Source organism: Mustela erminea, chromosome 14 (genome assembly GCF_009829155.1).
Source record: "Mustela erminea isolate mMusErm1 chromosome 14, mMusErm1.Pri, whole genome shotgun sequence".
NCBI lineage: Eukaryota > Metazoa > Chordata > Mammalia > Carnivora > Mustelidae > Mustela > Mustela erminea.
The window spans coordinates 60608279-60618209 of NC_045627.1; the positions used below are offsets into that span (position 1 = coordinate 60608279).

The 9931-nt window shown below is 39.4% G+C and overlaps 1 long non-coding RNA gene and 1 other non-coding gene across 4 annotated transcripts; one reads left to right on the forward strand and one right to left on the reverse strand.

Moving 5' to 3' along the window:
- Positions 1 to 3861: 3861 nt before the first annotated feature.
- LOC116573467 lies at positions 3862 to 7785 on the forward strand. Of its 3 annotated transcripts, none has more exons than XR_004278810.1 (3): positions 3867 to 4064; positions 4204 to 4367; positions 5247 to 7785. It is a non-coding gene; the product is annotated as an uncharacterized LOC116573467 (long non-coding RNA). The 3 variants fall into 3 exon arrangements; XR_004278809.1 differs by having other exon boundaries at positions 3868 to 4064; positions 4533 to 7785; XR_004278808.1 differs by having other exon boundaries at positions 3862 to 4064; positions 4204 to 7785.
- On the reverse strand, positions 5293 to 5381 carry LOC116573816. The gene has a single exon (XR_004279022.1). It is a non-coding gene; the product is annotated as a small nucleolar RNA SNORD88 (small nucleolar RNA).
- Positions 7786 to 9931: the final 2146 nt, after the last annotated feature.

Below are 9931 nucleotides of genomic sequence, written 5' to 3' on the forward strand. Positions count from 1 at the left end.
GCAGGTTGGCAGCTCAGGAAGAGGGGAGGGAGTCTACTGTGATTTATTTATAGGAAAGCAAAGAAATGGAGGGAAAAAAGAGATGAAAATAGTAGAAATTTTAAAGAAAAAGTTTTTTGAGGTGGTACAAAGCATTACCATTAGGTACTTAAAAAAAAATTCTTCCGTTATTGAACTCAGTGAACATATTTGTCCCAAATTTAATGATAAATATCACTCCTCTTTCAATTCTCTAAAACTGTAGAGGAATAAGCCTTTAATCGATACACAGAAACTTTCATAAAAACCTCATAAAATGTATTATTCCATTTGAACTAGTAATGTCTTGTGGGCCCTTGGTCTTACTCTCCTTTGAGTTTGGGGCTTTGAGAAAGGATACACTGACACATCCTGTGCAAGGGAATAAGTATTAAGAGAAGTGAAAATTACTCCCTCCTCATTATTGCACAGGTTATGACTTACAAAGAATAAAAACTGTTTTCTATGAAAAGGTGCCCTGAGAAAAGCAAATTGATAGTGGAAATTGAGAGAAGTTAGTGGTGAATGTTCGTCCAGTAACTATATGCTGTAATATGATGGAGAGCTTTATTTTAGTGGCAGAAATGTTAGTAGCTATGTAAACTTTACTAGTTACTTATTTTAGTCTTTAAAAGTTAAGTATGTAGGCATATAGTTTTCCCAGAATTATGTAAGGAAAATAGTATCTATAGTAATATTTAAGGATTTAAGTTATTTTGAACATTCTAGATCTATCCTTCATGAATATAAAATAACTGCCTGTACCTTTATGTTTAGAAAGACCATTGTGTTGTTTCAAGGTAAGATATTTTTTGTTGATTTTCCAAAATCCTTTTTTGATGATCCTTCACATGTTGGCTTTTCTGGCCACAGCAGAACATTTAACTGATTATTACCAGAGAATAGTCTAGAACTCTGCAATAATTACTGTGTACCCTTTCTGGTTCTAACTGAAAGTACAGACCTCATCAGACTATATAAATATAGTTGGGATAATCTCTTTAGTTACATTATCTTACACTTAGCCACCCTAAAACTTTTCTGCCTGTTCACAGAGTTTCAAAATATCTTTCAATTACTTTTATCATTCGTAACGCAGATGTATTTAACATTACTTGTATATTTGGAAGGATGGTATGTTTAATCATTTCCAGAATACTCATAAAAATTTAGTAAGAATATCAAATAACATTTTTCCAACTTTTGTTAAAATGAAAATCTCTATATAATTCATCAGTGTTCCTATACTTCTGCTAGTTTAAAATAAGTTTGATGCCTTGTTAAAAAACTGATGCCACATGTCCATTTTTTCTATATCTCTTCAAAGAACAAATGTACCACACACTTGGTAACAATCAATAATGCACAGAAAAAATATTTGGAAACAAAGACCACTGTTGCATTGTTGATACTGTTCTGTTTTATGACAAATTCAAGTCAAGCATAACTTTTTAGGAAATTGTATTTGTAATGTAAAATTAAGATTTGCTGAATTCATTCATCAAATATTTACCGAGCATTTACTACATGCCAGGCATTGTTCTGGGTACTGAAGATTTAGAAATGAAAAAGACAAGAATGGTTCCTGCTTTTCCACGGCCAAGAAGCTTGTTTTATCTTGAATCATTCATATTAAAAATATATGTAAGCCAGCAATAAGACAGTCACAAATGTCATAGAATTGGGATTGAAAGGAGCTCAGAGATATCTACTATGTTAACAATTCCAAGATGCACATTATTTTACATTTTGACACTGTAAAATCAGCCACATCTTACAATGTGGTCAGACCAGGCTGCACTCAGGGAGAGTTGTCACTGCCTGTGTATGTGCATCAAAACTCACAGAACAGTGTTGGAGGCTTGGAAGAAAATATGGGAGACAATGGTGAAGGCACTCTTAAGGATTCTTGATGATTCACAATTCAGTAAAATATAATAGTTAAAAGTGTTCATTGCTTATAGGAGAGGAAAATGAAATTCAGAGAGGGTAAATAACCTGCCCTAAATTAGAAAGCAGGGTAGGTAGTACGAGTCCAGGTTCTAACTTCTATTCTTATTCTTCTACCAAAGTCTTCTGATATATGGAAATAAAGGCTCTAGAATATGGCTCCAGTTTTGGGACCATGGACAAGGAACTTAATCCCTCTATGCCTCAGCTTCTCCACTGTAAAAAAAGGAGTTTAACAGATCAACTCATGATACTGTATTGAGTAAGAGAATGTATATATAGGACTTAACACAGAGTTTGGCATATAGTTGGCGCTCTGTAAAACTTAACTATCTGAGATCAAAATTTACATTTGGTAGGAAATTTAAAGTGACCAATTATCCTACAAATATTGCTCACTATATGAAGCCCACATCTAGTTATTTGACTAAAATACTGAAAAATAAATAGAGTGGTCAAATGTTTGAACTGATTAATACAATAAAAATTTCCACCTTAACAATGCTTTGTCCAGGTCCATATGGTATTGTGCCAAGAACCCAGTAGATCTACCTGCAAAAAACCATACAAAAAATAAGAATTGACACCAACTATGATTGTCAAGTTACTTAGGACTCCACTGTGTTCAAATGCATTTATAAATACAATCTGAAACAACAAGAACAAATATTCAAATGTTAAACAGTTCATTTATTTTTGCTTTCTATAAAACACAATTACAACCAGGTATATACTACTTGTACAACAACCACAAGTTTTGGAGGTTAAACTTGATTTGGTCCAAAGAGTGAGAGTACTAACTGTTCATAATCCATTATTAATTTATATTTCATAAAGCATTTTCTCATTCATTATCAATTCAGTGCCTCGCATATAGTATAACTATAAAAGCATATCCCAGGTACTTTCCAATGTCATTTTGTTTTCTGTTCAAACAATGGCATGTTTAGAGAAGGGGTACATGTCTACATTTCTTTTTTAAGCCTTTCTGGTCAGCTCTTCTAATTTTGGGAATTTAAGTGAAAATCCAAATTATGGCACACTATGTTTTATAGAAACAACTGTTTTTACATATTTGTTTCTATATTTTTGTTATAAAATAACATTCTTTATGTATAGTTTACATTGAGTTCATTATATATTTCAGACAAACTGGTTTTAGCTGAGATTCTAAATTCAATTTAGAATCTGAATGCAACAAATACACAGTTAAGCACTTGAAAAGTAGTTTAACTACTGGGAAATGTTAACCAATTCTGAATGCAACAAATACACAATTAAGCACTTGTATAGTAGTTTTAACTACTGGGAAATGTTAACCAATCAACTCACATTTGTTCCTGTTTCACCTGAAGACAAAATCTATGGGCCACTCTGCAAAGAGAACTAACTGAAATGAATATATCTGTATTTAGAATTACTGTATTTGCAGAAGCCTCTTGCAATTAAAAGTCTCATCATGGGGTCCAGTTCTCGTGTCCTGCTGTTTCACTCATGACAACTGCACAGTACCAAAGTGCGACAATTCTCTATTTTAAATATCAGCATATTTTCTCATACCAGTTGTTTTAAGAATGCTTTCGTTAAAAAATCTCACAAGCACTACCTTATTATCCAAATTTAAACTTTAAAAGAAAACCAACCCAATGTTCAACATGAGAAGTATCCCTATGAATTCTGAAACTTAAAACCAACATTTTAGTTTTCTTATGTTTGGGATTTTTTTTTTTAAACCAATCGCATACTTCACTACACACATCCTGGATAGTATTCGAAGATCAATCTAATACTGAGTATGGCTGGGTCAGCAGGGAAGACCCCTATGACCAAGTATGAGAGACCCATGGTAAGGTGCATCCGGCCAAAAAGACCGGAACCAGATTCCAATGAAGGCAGCGGCCTGAGGCTACCTGCACTTAGTGGGACGCCCCACACCTCTGCCACTCCAAATTTCCCACCGCGCCCCACCTGTCTGCGTCCTAATCTCTGCCCCGCCCCTTCCTCCGCGGCCAGCTTCCGCATTGCCCGCGCAACTCCGAGACTAAGCGGCGTGACGGAAACTACAATCCGGCACAGAAGAAAGGCCCAAGGAACCAGTGAGTCCCCACCCGGCCAAAAGGAGCGACTCCTCTAGAAAAACTTGGCGGCAAGTTAACAGGAAGGGCGGGGGCGCAGTTCCCAGGCCGTCTGGGGCACCTTGCCGCCCCAGTAATCTCATCTTTTGTTCTTTGACAGGCCTCCTTGAAGCCCCAACTCTGAGCGCTTTCCGGGCAGCTCTTGACTCGAACTCCACTGCGATCCCCCACTGATGGCAGCCATGATAGTTACATCCGGGTATTTCGTGGAGTCGCGACCAGAGTCTCCCGGAAGTGACGCGAACGCGGAGGGATTTGCGTTCGGTGAAGTGAAGAGGCTCCGGAAGCTGGTCCCGTAGAGACGCTGGCGGTGGAGTGGTAGGGTTGGGTGTTTTGTTTACCATCACCTACTTGTAACGGGTGTTACGTGTTATGTAGTGTGCCCAACACCCGCTTTCCCGTGCCTTTTAAATCCTTTCTTTACAACAGGTCCAGGAGGAAGACATGATATTGTTTCCATTATGGGAAAATTGAGGCCAGGAGAGGGCGAGTGATTTGTCTTAATGCATCTCGTCTTGGAGCTGACCTGATCCCCCAGTTTGTGGAGCCAGTGCTTTAAATTTCCTCCGTAATGCTTCCATTTAGAAAAACCCCCAACCCCCTGGTGCTTGCAGCTGGAAGGCCACTTCTGCAGGGGCGTTCACCTTCAGCTCAGCGTTGTTGCCCATGGTGTAGGGCCAAGCCACAGCCACCGTGGTCTCTGCGGTGGACAGAGATCCGAACCGTGTGCCACGGTCACCATCGTTAACCGGGTGTCTTGCGATTTCTCTTGGTCTCCTGCCCCTTGACTCTGCACATGGAGGATTCTTGCTGCCCTCGACCCCCGGTTAACTGAGGGAACTGGCCCTGACCGTGGGCGCTGGGAAACATTTTAACTCCTGTCAGGCACTTGTAAAGTCAAGACTGCTCAAACGGCTCGAGGCCTGTCATTATTGGCAAATAGCCTCTGGCGGTAATAAAAGCCTGACAACGATTATCTTGGACTTTCCACCAAATCAGTTGTGTCTCCTGGCTTCTGTTCCTTTAGAATATAAGAACAAATACTTCTACCTTAATGTCACCGTTAACTATAACCAGCCATCAAATAATGAAGTGTGAATACCCACTTTGGTCATTTTTTTTTCCTTTTTCTTTTTTTCGCAGAGGCCATCAGGTGGGGAAATAGCCACACCAGCACCTCCCCAGAACAGAACCTCTCAGATCCCTAGGTGTCAGAGGTCCTAGGGGCACAGGACCTCAGGGGAGGTCAGAGCCCATGGCTAGATATCATGGGGGCGAGGTAATATTTTTGTAAAAATAAATTATGCATAGAAAAAATACATCAGAATTAAGAATGATAATATTTGAAGAGTGGCCGTTTAATTATTTTATTTCTTCTCTCTACTATTTATTTTCCATATCTGCTACAGTTCTTTTTAATATAGGGAAATAAATTGACCGCAGTAAACCTTTCTTAGTTGCCTGCTTAATTATAATGAAGACAAAGGCATGTTGTCACATTTTGACAAATGACCGACTTTGATACAAACTACAGAAAGGAATTCTTTTCCTTGGCAAAGCGTTGTTTCTTGTTGTTGTTGTTTTTTTGTCAGGATATTATCAAAATACAAATTTGGTACAGGTGTTTTTCCCACACCTTTGTATAAAAAAATTCCAATCAGAAGTTTTACTTCTCAAAAAACAGAGGAGAGAGGGATGTGAGACACTTGACATTCTGGAGAACAAGTATAAAAAGCTACTTTTATTCTGCCTTCTTTGCGGTAGCTTTAAACAACTTACCAGGTTCAGATAAAAGCAAAATAACCACTCCTCTTTTCTATTTCTGTAGTCTGCTCCCACTGTTGCCTTTTAGCAACTATCAAGCAGTGGCACTACAAGAAATACAGTGAAAAGACAGAAGAGAAAAATGAGAAGGGATTGGGAAGGAAGAACATGTAAATAATGGAAAATGCTGATATTGGGGTTGAGGTTGCTTTGAAATTCTAAGGTAGCATGTAACAACCCTTTCACCCAAGTCCCTACGAGACCAGTTGCCCACTCAGACAGATTTGCATATATAATGTTCCCACTCACACATTGAGCACCCACTATGATCATCCTTAACAAAATTTCAGCTTTATACTTATACAAATTAGACATATATTTTGACAAAACCTAGAGTGGCTTGAATAACAACAACAACTGTAAAGTAAAATCTCATCGTTTTCCCTAGTATTCCCTCTTACCATATCATTCAATCATCCTATGATTAGTAGCATAAGTGGATATCGAACGGGAAGTGTTGCATGCTACATTATAATAAAACAGCTATGAAACTCCAAGTGAGGTCCTGACAAGATACATGTTTTCAAAGGAAATATCTTCATGTTAGTCTGGGCCTTCTAAAAAGCAGTTGTTAGGGTGACATTAAATGTGCAAGAATTTTATTATAGGAAACACTTATGAGAGAATGAGGAGGGAGCCAGGAAGAGCCATCAGATAGATGGAAGTTAAAAGCAGTGAAAGAGATGCGGAGAGGTTGGTGGAATTGTCCTAGGCTGATGTACAGTCTAAGGAGGATTTGGCAAGACTACTGAGAATGCTCAAGCCAAAATTGCCATGACCAGGAATCCTCCTAGGAAGGAGCTTGCCTTATGATCTGTGCTGCACTCAGTCACTGGCCGGATCAGCCCATGGAAAGCTTGATCTTTGGTGCAAATGTGGAAGATTGCAGAGTATGGCAGCTCCTGGGGCCCTTGGGCAGTTTTGCTCCCTATAGTTGGTAACCGCAGTCCCTAAATGGGCTTTTTCAATTATTGGCGCTTTTCACCAGTTTCAAGGCTTAGAAGAAGATTATAAAAGAGGCGATTTCATGAGGAGGATTTTACATTGTTGTTAGGCTTCCTCATGCCCCTTCAAGTCTACTGAGTGGGACTTCAGTGGCACTACTCAGGGGGCTTGATATGTGTCCCTTGAGTTTTCAGAAGTACAGTAGTGCCTGACTCACATCTGAGAAATCCCAGGGTAGGGAGAATGGGCCAGTAAGAAGTTTGGGCAGAGGAGTAAAGGAGAGTTGCTAGGTTGGAATCAGCTGTGACTTCCATAGTTTGTCCAGGCAAATGATGTTTGAGTGTTTCTTGTGCACCAAATATGTACCACATGAGAGAGAGAGCTGGCCTGGCGCTCTTTTGACTCTCGCCTAAAAGGACTTCCTGGAAGGGAAATGGGACTTCCAACAGAGGGCGCATGTGGTGTGGATTATCAGAAAATCGGGAGCTACGGAAGGAGCAGTAACTGGGGAAATAGAATGTGTTGCCTATCTGGGATGACCAGCTTGCTCAAATTTGCTTGAAACTCTCCCTGTTTTAGTACCAAAAGTCCCGAGTCTCAGGAATCCCTCAGTCCCAGACCACTCAGGATGGTTGGACATTCTGCCTGTCACAGGAGTTACAGTCAGAAGGCACTCCAGCAGAGAACCTCCAAAATCCACCAAGTCACCCATGAGAATAAGAGTCAAGTCAAAATATCAAGTAGGCTCAGACTATGTGAAGCCAGTTTATGATTATGTCAGTATTAAAGTGGATTTTGTCAGGGCATAATTGGAAAATGTGCTGGAGCAGGACCTTCTTTTCCACACCATCCTTTAGGAGTGTGTATAGTGTGCTCAGACTGCCATAACATTGTATCACAGACTGGGTAGCTTTAACTACAAAACTTTATTTTCTCAAGAAGTCCAAGATTAAGGGTTTGGCCAATTTAATTTCTGGTGAGAACTCTTTTCCTAGCTTGCAGATGGCCATCTTCTTGCTGTGTCCTTACCTGCCTGGGTGAGGAGAGAGACGGGGATCGGAGGTATCTCTGATGTTTTTTCTTATAAAGACACTAATTTTATAGGATCAGGGACCCACCCTTGTGACCTTATTTAACCGTAAATCTTCAAAGGCCTCCTCTCCCAATATAGCAACGTTCAGGGGTTAGGGATTCAACATATGAATTTTAAGGGGACACAGGCATTCGATACGTACCAGGGTAACTCTGAAACAGAGATACTTTATTAAGTGGGGGGGAGTCTTGAAAATATTAGCTGTTTCATGCCTCACATCCTTAGGGAGAAGATACACATTTGTGACACTGAAGTCCTGTATCTTTTTATGAACAAAAGTAAAAGTAAAAGTAAACATTATGAACAAAAGTAAACATAAGCTCTTCAGACATTATTTTAATCGTGTCAAGGTAAAGTTGAACCCCATGAGAGGCCTGTGCTGGTGGTTTTGTTTTGGTTTGGTTTAGTTTGGTTTCTGTCCTGTAGAGCAGAGGAATTGACAAGCTAATGTTCACATTACTGGACCCATAAAGAACCCCACAATAGACTGTGTACACCGTGATCATGACTTGGATGAATGGGGATTTAATAAACAGTGGAACTGTTGGATATGGTGCTGCCTGTAATTACGGTGTTTGACATTTTTTTTTTTAAAGTTACAAAGGATTGGCTAGTCAGAGAATGTATCTTCCTGATCTTTCTTACAGATATGAACCCAAGTAGTTGCAAGACACTAGATCAAAAGGCCGGTAAAATTAGAATGAAATGCTACAATCAATTCTTTGCCTTTAGGCTAAGAGCAAGTGTAGGAATGAAATGCTGTTAAGAAAACACACACAAGGGGGCATCTGGGTGGCTCAGTGGATTAAAGCCTCTGCCTTCAGCTCAGGTCATGATCTCAGGGTCCTGGGATCGAGTCCCACATCGGGCTCTCTGCTCAGCAGGGAGCCTGCTTCCCCCTAGCTCTGCCTGCCTCTCTGCCTATTTGTGATCTCTTTCTCTCTCTGTGAAATAAATACATAAAATCTTTAAAAAAGAAAACACACACATGGAGTTAGGTGATAATGTCTATAGAACTGGATATTGAATGTCCCCTAATATCTACTTGAGTCCCTTTAGGAAGCAGAGTTGGTTTTTAATTCCTTGAGACTTTAGTAGTAGGAGCTAAGTTTAGCTGTGAGCACAGAGTAACAGAAAGCACCAAAATAAAAGTTATTTATTTTTCTTTTTATATGATATAATTTTTCTTTCAGTTGAAATTAGCTTGGGGTTAGAACAGTGATTTATGGGGTGAGGATGCCAGGCTCCTGCTACCTTATTGCTCCACTGTGTGTGATTTCCATTTTTCAAAGTCATTTCCTGGTCCAGGATGGCGGCTAGAGCTCTAGTCTTCAAGTGAACAGAAGGATGGAGATATGTAGAGAGCAGCACACCTTTTCCATTTAAAGGCAATTCCCGGAAGCTGTACACAAACTTCTACAAGAGAGGCTAGAAAAGGCAATATTTTTTTCCTAGTAAGTCAGTACCCAGTGAAAAGATTTTACTACTCTAGAACAGAAGTCCGCAAACTATGGCCCATGGACCAGCCACCTATTTTTCTAAATAAAATTTTACTGAAATACAGTGCTGCCAGTTATCTATGGATACATATTGTTTTGTTGTTTAAACACACTATGTACTTTTTAATTTTAATTCCAGGATAGTTAAAATACAGTGTTATATCAGTTTCAGATTTACAATATAGTGATCCAAAAATTCAGTATATTACTCAGTGCTCATCAAAGTAAGTGTAGTCTTAGTCCCTTTCACCTTTTACTAATCCCCCCCCCCACCAACTTCCCTTCTGGTAACCATCAGTTCATTCTCTGTAGTTAAGCATCTGTTCCTTGGTTTGCCCCTCTCTATTTGTTTGTTTCTTAAATTCCACATATGGGAGTGAAATCACATGGTATTTGTCTTTCTCTGCTTGACTTATTTCACTTAGCATAATACTCTCTAGCTCCATCTGTGTCATTGCAAATGGCAA